Here is a 13,217-nt window from a genome sequence, read left to right as displayed (position 1 = left end):
AAACTTATTTATAGATGCACTTTAAGATGGCCGCCACATTTTGTGTCTTTTGGTGGGGATTTGAGATGTTGTCTGTTTTTTATGTCTAGGATTGTATGGTTTTTAACTTGGGGCACTGTAACAATGATGTATCCATGAGTAAGGCTGCTGCCGAAACGCGTTGGATTTGTGTGCTGAAATAAATTGATTTGCACCTTGGAGGTGTCCTGGGTCTCCTGTTATTTGGAGGAGAGTTGGAGGATTTATTAGGGCCTCTCGGAGCCCACCCGGGACCGCTGTGTGGTGTTCCTGCAGTCCGAGTGTTTATGTGAATTATTTCTTCGTTAATGCGGGAGCCCCTGTACTGGATTTACCAGGAGTTAAATGGCTGTAGGTGCGGAGCTGGGCTGATACGAAGGCGAATGGAGGTTCTGGATTATGCGATCTCCGTATACAACATGAGGCGCCATTTGTGACCGGATCGGTGCGATCGTGCGATCCGACAGTGGAGGCGTTTGGGAGCCGTGCTGCTCCGACGCTGGAATTGAAAGGAGCCCCACGAGTAAGACCTTTTCGTGTTTACATCGTAACCGGGAGGCTGTGGCATGCTCTTTCGTAACGCGCCAAACGTTGTGAACGGGGCGAAATTGCACAAAGGGTTCTTCGAACATTGTTGTTGGCTAATCACACTTTCCTCTAGCCGAGTGGTGTGTGCACAATTGACTTTGGGAATAGATACGCATTTACGACGCATTGATGACACATTATGAATTTATTAAGTAATACGCCGCAATCCATTGACGACGCGCTTGTTTATTAGTTTTGCAGCGCGGAAGTTCAGTTTGGCATTTAGAGGAGTGACGGAATTTGACAATCAATATAGGATTTATGCTGAATTAATATGGATTGTTAGTGTGGTTATGTAAGCCACACAAGGTGTTAAGAAAAACTTCTTGTCTTCTGTGTCCGTACTGAACCTATTTTGCTTAGAATGCTTTATGACTTTAAAATGGCCCAGCTTCGATTGCCTTCCTGGTAGGAACACGGTATAGGAACAGAGTGGGAAATGCACCAGATTTAAGGTGCTTTTTGCCCACATCCAAGATAATACCAGGGACATTGTTACCTGTTCAATTGGTTAATCATCCAATTTATTTCAGCAATTATGGCTTCCGGATGGGAAGCCCAACGAAAGGAAAAATCGAATAAATTATTCTTTGCCCAGATGAATGAGGGGCCCAGTACACAGCCCAGTCGTAGTAATTTGAAGGTGGAAGTGAAACTACAAACTTTGTATGAAAAAATGGAAAAACTGCATAGAAGAGAATTGTCGAAATGGTGGGAAGTTGAGTCACTACAGAGATATATTGAGGTGGAGCGTGTCCCTAGGGGGTTGAGGATTTATACTGTACCTACTTATGAGGATCCTGATCCAGAAATGCTCGAGGAGTGGGCTGAGAATTCGAAACAGAGCTCATTGAATATGATGCGTATATTGACGAAATATGCAATGAAAGATAGGAGTAGGACCCTAGAAGAGATGGAGAAAGTAAGATTGGAGATATTGGCAATAATCACGCAGGAAACATTTGATGAGTATATGAAAAATTTAGAGAAAAAACTCTGCAAATTTGAGGAAGAGATCACTGCCAAAAAGCAGAGAAAATTCATAAGGGACTTTAAGGATTATCAGGCTGGCCGCATTTTAACATTTCAGCGGAAATATGATCATATGTACAATGAGGAAGCTACTGAACTAAATTCAAGGGACTTTGAACAAATTAGCCAACCAATTGAGGAACAGGAAGAAAGTGACATTTCGGATGGGAATCTCTCAGATGTTTCAGACACTGCTTTGGCTGGGGCTCCGGCATCAGATAAAGAAGTGGACAGATTGAATTTTTTAAAGCAATTCAGACTGTTGAACCAGGGAAGGATGGATCAACACAAGGGAACTCACCCCCAGAGAGGCAGAGGACGAGGAGTCAGAGGAAGAGGGAGAGGAACAGACAGGCCAAGAAGAGGGGGCGCAGGAGACGATACAAGACCCCAGGGAATGATAACTCGAGCACGCAAGTGAAAACCATGAATATTATAAATCTCTCCAGCAGAGTGTTGTCTGCTGTTGAAGAGGACCTCTTATCTCTGGGCCTGTCATTCTGCCCAACTAGTTGTTTCAATTACACTCAGACTAGGATTGACACCTTTAAGTTCATTAGGAAGTTAAAATTGAAAAAGTGGTACCACACTAAGGTTAGAAAGGATAAGAAAGTGGGGGTGGAAACGAATGTGAGCAATCTATGTATCTCTGATATTGATGTATTACATACAGCAATGGATTTATGTGAGGGGATGGTTCCCCATGAAGACCCTATCCTCAATCTGATGGGAACTGGTATTGCTTTAAACAGCAATTGTCCGAGTAATTTCAAACCAAAATCTACCTTTCTACCTGCCATTCATTGTGATGCCCTTGAGGTTTTTGAGCGAGAAATGACCAAACAATTGAAGAAGTTAAGATATAGTGTGACGAATGTGAGAAACAGCAATTTATCAAGTGAACAGTGGCAAGCCCTTCGGAAATTGAAAGAAGACCATACCATTGTGATTAGACAATCCGATAAGGGGGGCAATGTAGTCATTCAAGATACCACCAAATATGTGTCAGAGGGAATGAAACAGCTAAGCAATACTCTGTGTTATGAAGAAGTGAGTTGGGGAGATGTCAAATCAATGAATGAGAAATATATTGATATGCTCATTGATTGGAAAGATCAAGGGTTGATAGAATGGGATGAATTCCTGTTTCTTAAATGTGATCATCCGAAAATTCCAGTTCTGTATCTTCTCCCCAAAATTCACAAGGATGCGGTTAACCCACCAGGGAGGCCTATAGTTTCGGCTATGGAATCGCTCCTGGAAAGTACATCAAAATATATTGACTTCTTCCTACGTCCTTTTGTGGAGTCAATACCCTCTTATGTTAAAGACACCACACATTTTTTAAAAATCATTGAGGATATTGTATGGGAAGATGACTTCTTACTGTTAACCCTAGATGTGACTAGTCTGTATACGAGCATAGATCATGGCTTGGGGGTGAGAGCTATTAGACACTTTCTCAGAGCAAGGTCATTGTCTTTTTTCTTCCATTCGGAAATGCTATGCACTATGATAGAGTTCTGTCTTAAGAACAATGTATTCATCTTTGATGGTCAACTATACAAACAGCTTCAAGGGACAGCTATGGGCACCTGTTTTGCCCCCAGCTATGCAAATTTGTTTATGGGCTGGTGGGAGGAACAGGTGTCAGAAGAAATTACCCAATTCGATACCAATGTGGTCTTGTGGTGTCGTTTTATTGATGACATTTTTGTAATTTGGAGGGGTAATGAAGAAGCAGCTATGCAATTTGTGCGAGATCTGAACACCAATGAGTGCAACCTAAGATTTACTGAGCATTTGGATTCAAAGTGTATAGAGTTCCTCGATGTGGAAATTTCTGTGAAGGGCAGTAGATTAGTGTCCAAATTGTATAGGAAGGCAACAGCCGGTAATAGTCTACTAAGTGCTCACAGTGCACATCCGGGGACTCTAATACGGAGTATTCCGTTTGGAGAATTGTTGAGAGCCCGGAGGAACTGTAGCGAAGAAGCTGATTTTCACCAAGAGTGTAATGTGATGTGTGAAAGGTTCAGGAACAGAGGCTATGGGGCTAAAGTGATCGATCAAGCCAAACGCAAAGTGGTGACATTAAGTAGAGATGATGTTTTGTATGGAACTAACAGAAGGCAAGAGAAGGAAAGTGAGTCCATTAGATTCATTACAACCTATAGTAATCAGTCGTACAAAATACGCTCACTACTTAGTAAGAGTTGGCATATCTTGCAGACGGACCCTGTTTTGGCAGACTGGATCAGTGATAATCCCCAAATAACCTTTAGGAGAAATAGATCTCTCAAGGACAATTTGTGTCGCAACGAGATAACATCAGTAGGACGGATACATAATACGGGAATGGAAGGTTTCTTCTGTTGTATGAAGTGTAAAGCCTGCAAGACCAGCAATAGTTGCAGGACATTATATGTTCCAGGAAGGTTAGACAGCTTTGTAATTAGAGGTAATTACAATTGCAATACATCTTACTGTGTGTACTGTCTGATATGCCCATGTGAAAAATTGTATGTGGGCAGCACGATACATAATGCAAAGAAAAGAGTTCTAGAACACAGACGAGCCATTAGAAATCAGGATAAAAACTATCCAGTAGCTAGGCACTTCTTCAACCATCATTTTGGCAATGAGAATCTGCTGAAGTTTGTAGTTATAGACCAAGTAAGGATGAGTAAAAGGGGAGGCGATAGAGAGAGATTGCTACGTGTTTTAGAGTCTAAATATATAATAGACTTCGAAACGTTGGAACCTGTAGGGCTAAATTCGAGTGAGGAGCTGAGCATCCATCTAGGGTAATCGATACTTTGTTTGGTGGGTGGTCATCTGATACAGAATGTGAAGTAGGGGTGATTTTTTGAATCCTATTTGATTCTTAGTAGAAGGGTACAGGTGTTGGGGTCTATAAGGTTTCTACAATAGAAGAATTTGTTTGTCTACCCACTTGGGTAGAGAAGCTCCATATACCAATATGGGATTCCCCAAAAATATGAGATCCCCCAAAAGTTTTGTGTAGGTGTACAGGTCTATTTGGATGGTATAGGATGATATGTAATTAATTCAAGCATAGTTAATAATGTTCAGGATTTAAGTGATATATTGAATTTTAAAATTTTGAAAACATTTATAGTTAACAAACTTTTATAATGCAATGAATTATTCTATTTACAATTTTTGTATTTTGGCAATTGAATTCTACTCTATTTATTATGCGAATTATGATATCACATTAATTTAAAGATTCTGATGGATTTGAACAATAATTTGAGTTGTATTTTGATAGGACTATGGTATAAACTACTGTGAAACTTATTTATAGATGCACTTTAAGATGGCCGCCACATTTTGTGTCTTTTGGTGGGGATTTGAGATGTTGTCTGTTTTTTATGTCTAGGATTGTATGGTTTTTAACTTGGGGCACTGTAACAATGATGTATCCATGAGTAAGGCTGCTGCCGAAACGCGTTGGATTTGTGTGCTGAAATAAATTGATTTGCACCTTGGAGGTGTCCTGGGTCTCCTGTTATTTGGAGGAGAGTTGGAGGATTTATTAGGGCCTCTCGGAGCCCACCCGGGACCGCTGTGTGGTGTTCCTGCAGTCCGAGTGTTTATGTGAATTATATATATATATATATATATATATATATATATATATGTTTCCAACCCATAGTTCTATCTCGGGCAATTAATAAACTATAGTGCCTTGAGGCTACGTGGTATTCTTCTTTCATTACGCAGAGGTATGTGGTCTAGCCTCACGTCAGGATGACTTTGCCGTTCTTGCTGGGCATATATGATGTATCTGGATGAGCGAGATGTTATTTGGACAAGTGAGACAGATCTGGAGATGCATTATGGTTATAGGGCAGATTTTAGTTGACACATACATGCAGACCAACAGCTATGATCGGTGAAAGAGGGAGTGTGTTAATACTAAAGGAATTTCATTAGCTTAGTGCGTCTGATGAGAAGCATTATGCTTGGGGCAAAAGATGAATGATAACAAATGCACCCATGGCAGCTGCAGCTAGTGGAGGTGCAATTATAGGGTCAGTAGATTATTTCATAGCTCTAGCTTTAAATCAAATATATTTTATTGCATAATTAATAAAAATCATTATGGTCAGCAGTGTACATAAAAGCGTTATCGAGTTAAAATAGGCAGCCCAAAAAAAGACCTTCTGGATTTCTAATTCACATAGAGTTAAAACACTGATACCAAGATAACTATTGGAGACCTGCTTAAATAAGATTGTGTGGTTCATCACAGGGGTAATAACATGAACTATCCCCTTCAACTCCATTATGTCCTTAAAGTTCTGCATCTAGGCTGAGAGTGAAGTAGCATTAACAAAGTTTCTTAGTCATGAGCTAATTAGCTCCATCAGCTTCCACAGTAATTGGCACATACTTTAAAATATATTCAGCTTTTAATATGAATTTTGCCATGCATGCCATGTGCTGTGGTGTCAGCCCTTTGATACAAAATAGGATAGCTTGTCGGCACGATCAAATGCCATTGGAGATGAACATGTTTTTAAGGTACAGTTTCCGCCAGGGTAACAGTGCAAGGCTTATGCATAGAAGGTGTAAGAAGTCTTCCTGATGGTATGCACACAGCCTGCATTTCCCGTGTGTATGAGGGTTTGAGCCATTTTGGAACTGCGTCCTGTGACAGATTTTCAGCCACTCTCCAAGTTTCTTTTAGACAGATGATGTCAAAATTTCTCAAAAAGGATTCCAGGTTTGACTCACGAGCAATTTTGGTAGCCCTCGCTATGCTCCAAGATATTACTTTTGTGATGCCTGCGCACATTTGGGCAGTGTTCTCGAGTTTGAGATTTTTTGGTATTGCTGGGATCCCGCTCCCACCTAGGGGTACAGGGGTGTGTCAGGATCGTTGGGAGAATTTGTTCCCACTGGTTCCCTCTTTCTGCAGGACCACTTCCTGGCCGGGTCTTGTGGCTGGTTGGAGATTATGAAATATCTTGGCCCGGTGATGAAGCTGGAGGATGCCCCCTTGGCTTGCTGTAAGATTCATCTCTGGTTGACAGCCCGGGGGTTTGCTGTCCGTTTTCTGTCTCATTTTCCCATGGCTCCTTGAGGGATGAAGAATGTTGTTTACTTCTTTAAGCTCTATACCCCAAAGTTCTAATACATATGACTTTGATACAAGCAGCTGCAAAAATTCTGTGCTGCTGAAACAGACTTCCGTGCTCTTGCTTGAGTCGCCCTTACTTGGTGCTAAAAAGGCTATCTACTCAAGTTCTTTACTGTTTAATTGATCCAGCCCCAGGATGGTGTGGCAGATTCTCATAATGGTTCCTCTGTTTAGGATGTCCTAGGGGCCCTGAGATTTATATGTTGGATAAAAAATTAGGCAATGAGTGTCCCTATCCTTTGAATGCAACGGATGATAGGGTGCTGCCGAGTGGCCCTTTGTGAGGTGCAGAGCTGATGTGATTTCGGCATCTGTACTTTTCCTGTGCTCTGCCACAGTGAGTGCTTGATATGTGGTATTTCTACTGATCAGGCGGGCAGCTGTCTTTGTGATGGTCCCCGGTGGTCGTGGCACCCAAGATGAAAATCCCACTGCAGAGTGATTGCTCGATTGTTCCCTTGTTTCCTCAAGGGTGATGGGAGTCCTGGGTAGGGGTCGCGTATCTATCAAGTTGGACACGGTTCTCGTCGGGCTCCCTCACATTGGCTAATATGGGTTGTGCCCAGTGAGAGGTAGTGGATCCTGGTTTACTCTCTGGATCATCCCAGGAGTTGGGATCTGTATGATTGGTCCAGGAGGTGCCAGCTGCGGGTGGGCATTTGATCTGGGACAGTTTGAGTGTAGTACTTTGGGCCTGTCAGTTGCCGCTGTATTTCTAAGGATCCTCTGATTCATACTTCCTGCTGAGGCAGTTCCTTCCTTTTTCTGCTCCCCTTGAGGATTGTTACCACTCTGTGACCTCAGTGGCTGAAATTTGGTGGCTGTCCATTGAGCAGGAGGTAAAGATTTTGTCTATTTCACTTTGCTACTTGACTCTTGTTTTTTTTTTTTTTAATTCTCTCTCAATGGGTTATCACTCCAGTTTCTGTATAAAGGATGGGGTTTGTTTTTCTAACCCGTAAATTATTTGTTGTGTATTTTCCTTAGACGTTTCTTATATTTCCTGGACAGAACTGGAAGAAACTGACCTTCTTCTAGGTTGTGCACTTTTTTGGGGCTTTCCGCTATTACGCCTAGCGTCTGTTCTAGGCTTACTTCTGCCTGTGTTGCAACGTTTGGCATTCCCTTTTGTGGCGTGCTTGTTGTTGCAGGGGTTTGTTGTCGCTGTGGCCGCAAACTGCCATTTCTTTGCTGTTCGGCTTTCTGTTTTAAGTTTACTAATATTGTAAACATGATTGATGGCAATTCTTGTAGTTTATCTAGGTTTGTTCTGTAGTGGCAGTGATGGGCCTGGGTAGTTGACCCCTTGTCGACCACATGTGCTTGGGCTTTCTTGATTAGCAAATTTAATCTGTCCAATTTATTGTCACTAGCCAACGTAGTGGTTGCCAAGCTGTGCAAGATTTGAATTTGAATGTCCAGTTTATCTGTATTGAAAATAGTGGCATTTGTTATGGCTGTGAGGGTTGTGGTTAAATCGTCCCATCCTATCAGGAGAAGTCCATATGCCCATGATTTTGGGTCGTTTCAGAAGCATTTGGCATGTTTATGGTGGGCTGGTTGTCATTCCTTTTTATGGGTGTGTGTTGGTCACCCCTTCCCCTGAGCGCAGCTGTTCGTCTTTGTTGAAGACCTCTTATAACTCCTCCTGCAAAAGAGAGGCCTCCCAGGGGTGGTTGGGCTGGTTCTTCCTTGGTTTTGATCATTTTAAAGCCAGGTTTTCCCAGCTACCTTTTTGGTTTTCTTCTATGCAAAGCCCTTTAGTTGGAAAGTCGTCAGGGACTATGCTTCTGTCCTTTACCACTATGGCGGGGGATAGTGGGATTGCCTGATTTTGTGGCTGGTAGGCATTCCCTGGACTGTGTGTAGGAGTTCCAAACGAGGATGGGTGCTTTGGACTGGGAGATTCAACATTGACTCTTGTGCTGCATTGCTTGGAGGGAAGTGCGCCCAGGAGTTGCCCAAAGTGATAGCACTATCACTGAATGATCTCCAGCCTGGGTATGATCTTTGGACTGCTTCTCCAGAGAGTATCTTGTGGCTGGTGATTTTCCCCAGTGGCATAAAGTACTCGGGAATGCCTTTAGATCCTCCCAATACCTTCAGAGTTCTCTCTTGTGGCTGCTCCTGGAGTCCTGGGGAGCACTTGTGTGGATCCGTTGCCCCCTTCAGTGTCACCAGTGTCATTAGTTGTGCCCTAGTAGCTTGCACTTAATTTTTTCCCCTTTGGCACCCCCGTTTGTTGGGGCTGCCTTCTCTCTCCTCATTGAATTTTGTAGCCTGTCATGAGCCATTAAAAGGAGGGAGCAGCAGGTTCTCATACTTTTCCCCACACTCTTCTTCGGTCCCCGCTGTGGGTTTCCAATGTCTTTGAGTGCTCTTCCTGCTCAGTGGAGTGAGTATGAGAATGTGATGGGAAGCAGGAGTCCGTCACCCCTCCTCCAACCCCCCCCAAGTTGAGGGAGCCCAGCTGCTACTGTCTTCGGGCTACAGGAATACAAGGAAGCTAGAGGCCAATGGTGAGTGGGTCTCACTGGTTGCCATGCAAGCCACACCCAAACCTGGCTGGGCTGCTTCTGTGGTGTGCCAGGGCACACACTCAGCAGCAGCCACCTAAGAGTGCCTAGGCTTGGTGGCGACACTCACGCTCACTTGCTTGCTGCGCTGTTACCTGCGGCTGTTGCTGTCTCTGTGGAACCTATGGTGGTGTAGAGCCAGATGACTAGAGCAGCCTAAAGACCTTGTGGGACAGCATGTAGTCCAGGGATCCAGTGGAACTGTGGCATCAAATGCTGGGATCCTGTGGTCCTGTCACGCCATCCTGGAGACCACCGACCTGCACTATGCAGTTTATGCGGTGAAACTCAGCCCCCTCGAGATGGACCACAAGTTGCTTGCTTGCTTCTTGGTGGTGTTGGGGATGGGCGGCTCGGCCTGTGAATTTATCGGCTACAGGATCAGCTGGGCAGTTGTAGCCGCGCTGTCGGCGGCCTTCAACTGCCTTCAAACAGCCGTGGCGCACAGATCGCAGCTCAGTGCGGCACACGTGGATCCTCCTCCCAGGTTTCCGCATCTGCATCTCTGCATCTCCTGCGTCACAACACGTGCTACAACTTATCAATATTACCGAAAGCTGGACATTTCCGCTAAAGGAAGGTACATCACATACTAAACCAATGCTACTAAAATCTTAGTTGTGAGAGAGTAGACTGGCTGGAGACGGCATAAAACAGACTACTCCACCCGCATAGCATTAGTGATTAAGTAAGTAGCAGTGCACCGTGTTCGATTTCTAATGATCATGAAAAGGGTGTACATTACAGGGTTTGGCCTCATCAATAGAGAAGATCGATGCATTTTGGCTCCAGGGCAGGAAGGATGCAGACAGCAAGCACAAGATTGTCTAATAAAGATGCACCAATGTTCCAAGGTTACTGATCTGCTTAACCCAGCAGCTGCAGCAGGGGGTTTCAGCATAGCGAAGGTTGTGCTGCACATGTCTCTTGACGCATCTTCTGCATAACAAGTTTATACGTCAAAGTTACCAGAGTACTGACCCCCTCCCCTCATGTTGTCCCACAGAGGCAGGTCATTGGTAAGAGTCAACTAATCACCTTCCAGTCGCTGAGTGCTGTATGTAGAGTGCACAGATACTACAGTGGATCCTCCTCCCAGGTTTCCGCATCTGCATCTCTGCATCTCCTGCGTCACAACACGTGCTACAACTTATCAATATTACCGAAAGCTGGACATTTCCGCTAAAGGAAGGTACATCACATACTAAACCAATGCTACTAAAATCTTAGTTGTGAGAGAGTAGACTGGCTGGAGACGGCATAAAACAGACTACTCCACCCGCATAGCATTAGTGATTAAGTAAGTAGCAGTGCACCGTGTTCGATTTCTAATGATCATGAAAAGGGTGTACATTACAGGGTTTGGCCTCATCAATAGAGAAGATCGATGCATTTTGGCTCCAGGGCAGGAAGGATGCAGACAGCAAGCACAAGATTGTCTAATAAAGATGCACCAATGTTCCAAGGTTACTGATCTGCTTAACCCAGCAGCTGCAGCAGGGGGTTTCAGCATAGCGAAGGTTGTGCTGCACATGTCTCTTGACGCATCTTCTGCATAACAAGTTTATACGTCAAAGTTACCAGAGTACTGACCCCCTCCCCTCATGTTGTCCCACAGAGGCAGGTCATTGGTAAGAGTCAACTAATCACCTTCCAGTCGCTGAGTGCTGTATGTAGAGTGCACAGATACTACTGCTAAAAACCTTGGGCCAGGCAGGTTAACAGGTTAAAGATAAAAAAATAATGTTGGCGCGTGGCTGCACTGGGGCAGGTCGTTTGTAAGGGGTCAACGGATCACCATCCAGTCACTGAAGGTGGTACTTGGATATTACACTAGTGAGGTGAGCTGGAACCTTGGGCAGACTGGTAACATGCCACATGGAAAAATAACTAAGCAATACTGCTACAAAAGGGTTTGCATTAGGCTGCACAGTCATACTTGCTTGATGCATAATTCTATGTTCCTTCACTGCATGACAAGCGGTGATCCTGAGGCAAACGCAATTAAGACCCTGCACTGTGCGCTTAGGGGAGCAGATTCTCAAGCAGTATTATATCCTTGAATCACCATACTCAGTTAGATCAATGTTCCACCGCAGAGTACATGGGGTATGGGATTAGAAGAGTTTGAGCTAAAGGAGAAGCTGACAATGACAATCAGGCAGTTTTTCAAATGGATTGGAGAACCTCAACTAGATGTTCATTAGTGCTCAGCCTAGAGCAGCACCAAAGAATAAGTATAATCAGGCTTGGTATGGCCTAGTGAATACATATCACTAGGCAGATATCTTCCAAACCCCCCCACCACCACTTTGGTCTGAGGTACAGGTGTTTCTGGGTGCAGGGGAGCACTCCTCCGATTTACTAAAGGTGGTTGTGGTGTGATTTTTTTGCCCATGGCTAGACGACTGATCAAGCACCAGTCACCAGAAATAATACACTGGTCTTTAAAAGTTAGGCAGGGCCTCCTGGCAAGAGGCAACCAAGGGCACAGTCCTGGTGATAATATAAGGGCCAGATGCGGATGGGCAAAGGTGTAGTTAAATCACACTGAAGATGAACCACCAGCAGCGTGGTGGAGACAGCACAGTTAAATAGCATCAATAACACATTAGGGTGGCCGGTATGCTGTTCAAAGGAAAGAGTTGCCATAACAGTGGTCCTTGGGATGCCTGACAGCAGGGACACTGGGAGCAACGGAGAGAGCCATAGGGCATAGTCGCAAAAGAGGACACAACACTTGCAGCCTGGGCACGGGCAGAAAGGGCCGCGCGCGTCGCACATCAGTTGCGAAGGAAGCCTAGAAGCTGCTGTGCGCAGTGGTGTAACAAAGGCCCCCACAGTGCGGGGGCCCGAGCTCCAGGGGGCCCCCCTCAGCACAGTACTCTGGCCTGAAAGCTCGTGCTTGAGCCCAGAGGAGGGGCTCCTCTATACACTGTGCAGGGAGGCCCCCTCCAGTTTTGTTACGCCACTTGCTGTACACAACCTACAGGGCCTTCACATCTAGCAGATGGATAGGAACCTATGTCAGATGGTGCTGTCAAGGATGAGTTACGGTGTAGCCAAGCTGACTTGAGACTGGGAATCACTGATTTATGACTGTATGATTGATTTATGATGATGTTCTTTGCATGATATGTGGCATTTTTCACTGATCGATTACTGTCATGATGATTTATGACCATTGCATGATTTATGACAATGTTAATAAACTGTGACCTTTTACCTCCACCCAGGGTCTCAGATTCTTACTGAAGGAAAGGAGGGTGCAGGGGGAGGGACTGCCAGAGGTCCAGTAGGACCAGGTAGCCTATCTGGGGTGAGTTTTGATAAAGGAGTGCAGTTGAATGTGGCATCCATAAGGCATGCATTCATTTTGATTGTGTTTTGAAGTCCAACTCAGGCAGGCAGCGTGTGTGAAACTCGTTTGCAGGGATTCAGAGTCATTCTTAAAAGAAGACATGACGTGTTTTACACTCCCACAAACTCAGAACATGTTTTTTGTTAGAAAAAAAGGCGATTATACTGATTAAGAAATTAAGAACGTTGGTTTCTCAGAAGAGAATTGCAGATGGGTCATTCAGTTTGTTTCTAATGCAATTGTTAATGAACAAAACTATGGGGCAGGTTGCTTCAAGACAAATGAATGGAGTGCCGTTCATCTAACCCCTGGGGTGCCTTCAGTCTCTAACAGACCCATGGACTCCCTTTACCCTGCAGAAGATTTAGTGGGTCATTTTGACCCTGGCGGTACGGGACCGCCAGGGCTAAAACGACGGAAGCACCGCCAACAGGCTGGCGGTGCTTCCAGGCGTATTACGACCGCGGCG

At 44.5% G+C, this 13,217-nt stretch overlaps 1 protein-coding gene across 2 annotated transcripts in view; it reads left to right on the top strand.

The window, feature by feature from the left end:
• The window catches only part of RNF170 (ring finger protein 170), a 244,126-nt gene that overhangs the window by 153,774 nt on the left and 77,135 nt on the right, over positions 1-13,217 (top strand). The window lies entirely within an intron of this gene.

This window comes from Pleurodeles waltl, chromosome 1_2 (assembly GCF_031143425.1).
Source record: "Pleurodeles waltl isolate 20211129_DDA chromosome 1_2, aPleWal1.hap1.20221129, whole genome shotgun sequence".
Lineage (NCBI taxonomy): Eukaryota > Metazoa > Chordata > Amphibia > Caudata > Salamandridae > Pleurodeles > Pleurodeles waltl.
The sequence above is the reverse complement of the archived record's forward strand: the minus strand, read 5'-3'. Positions and strand labels throughout refer to the sequence as shown.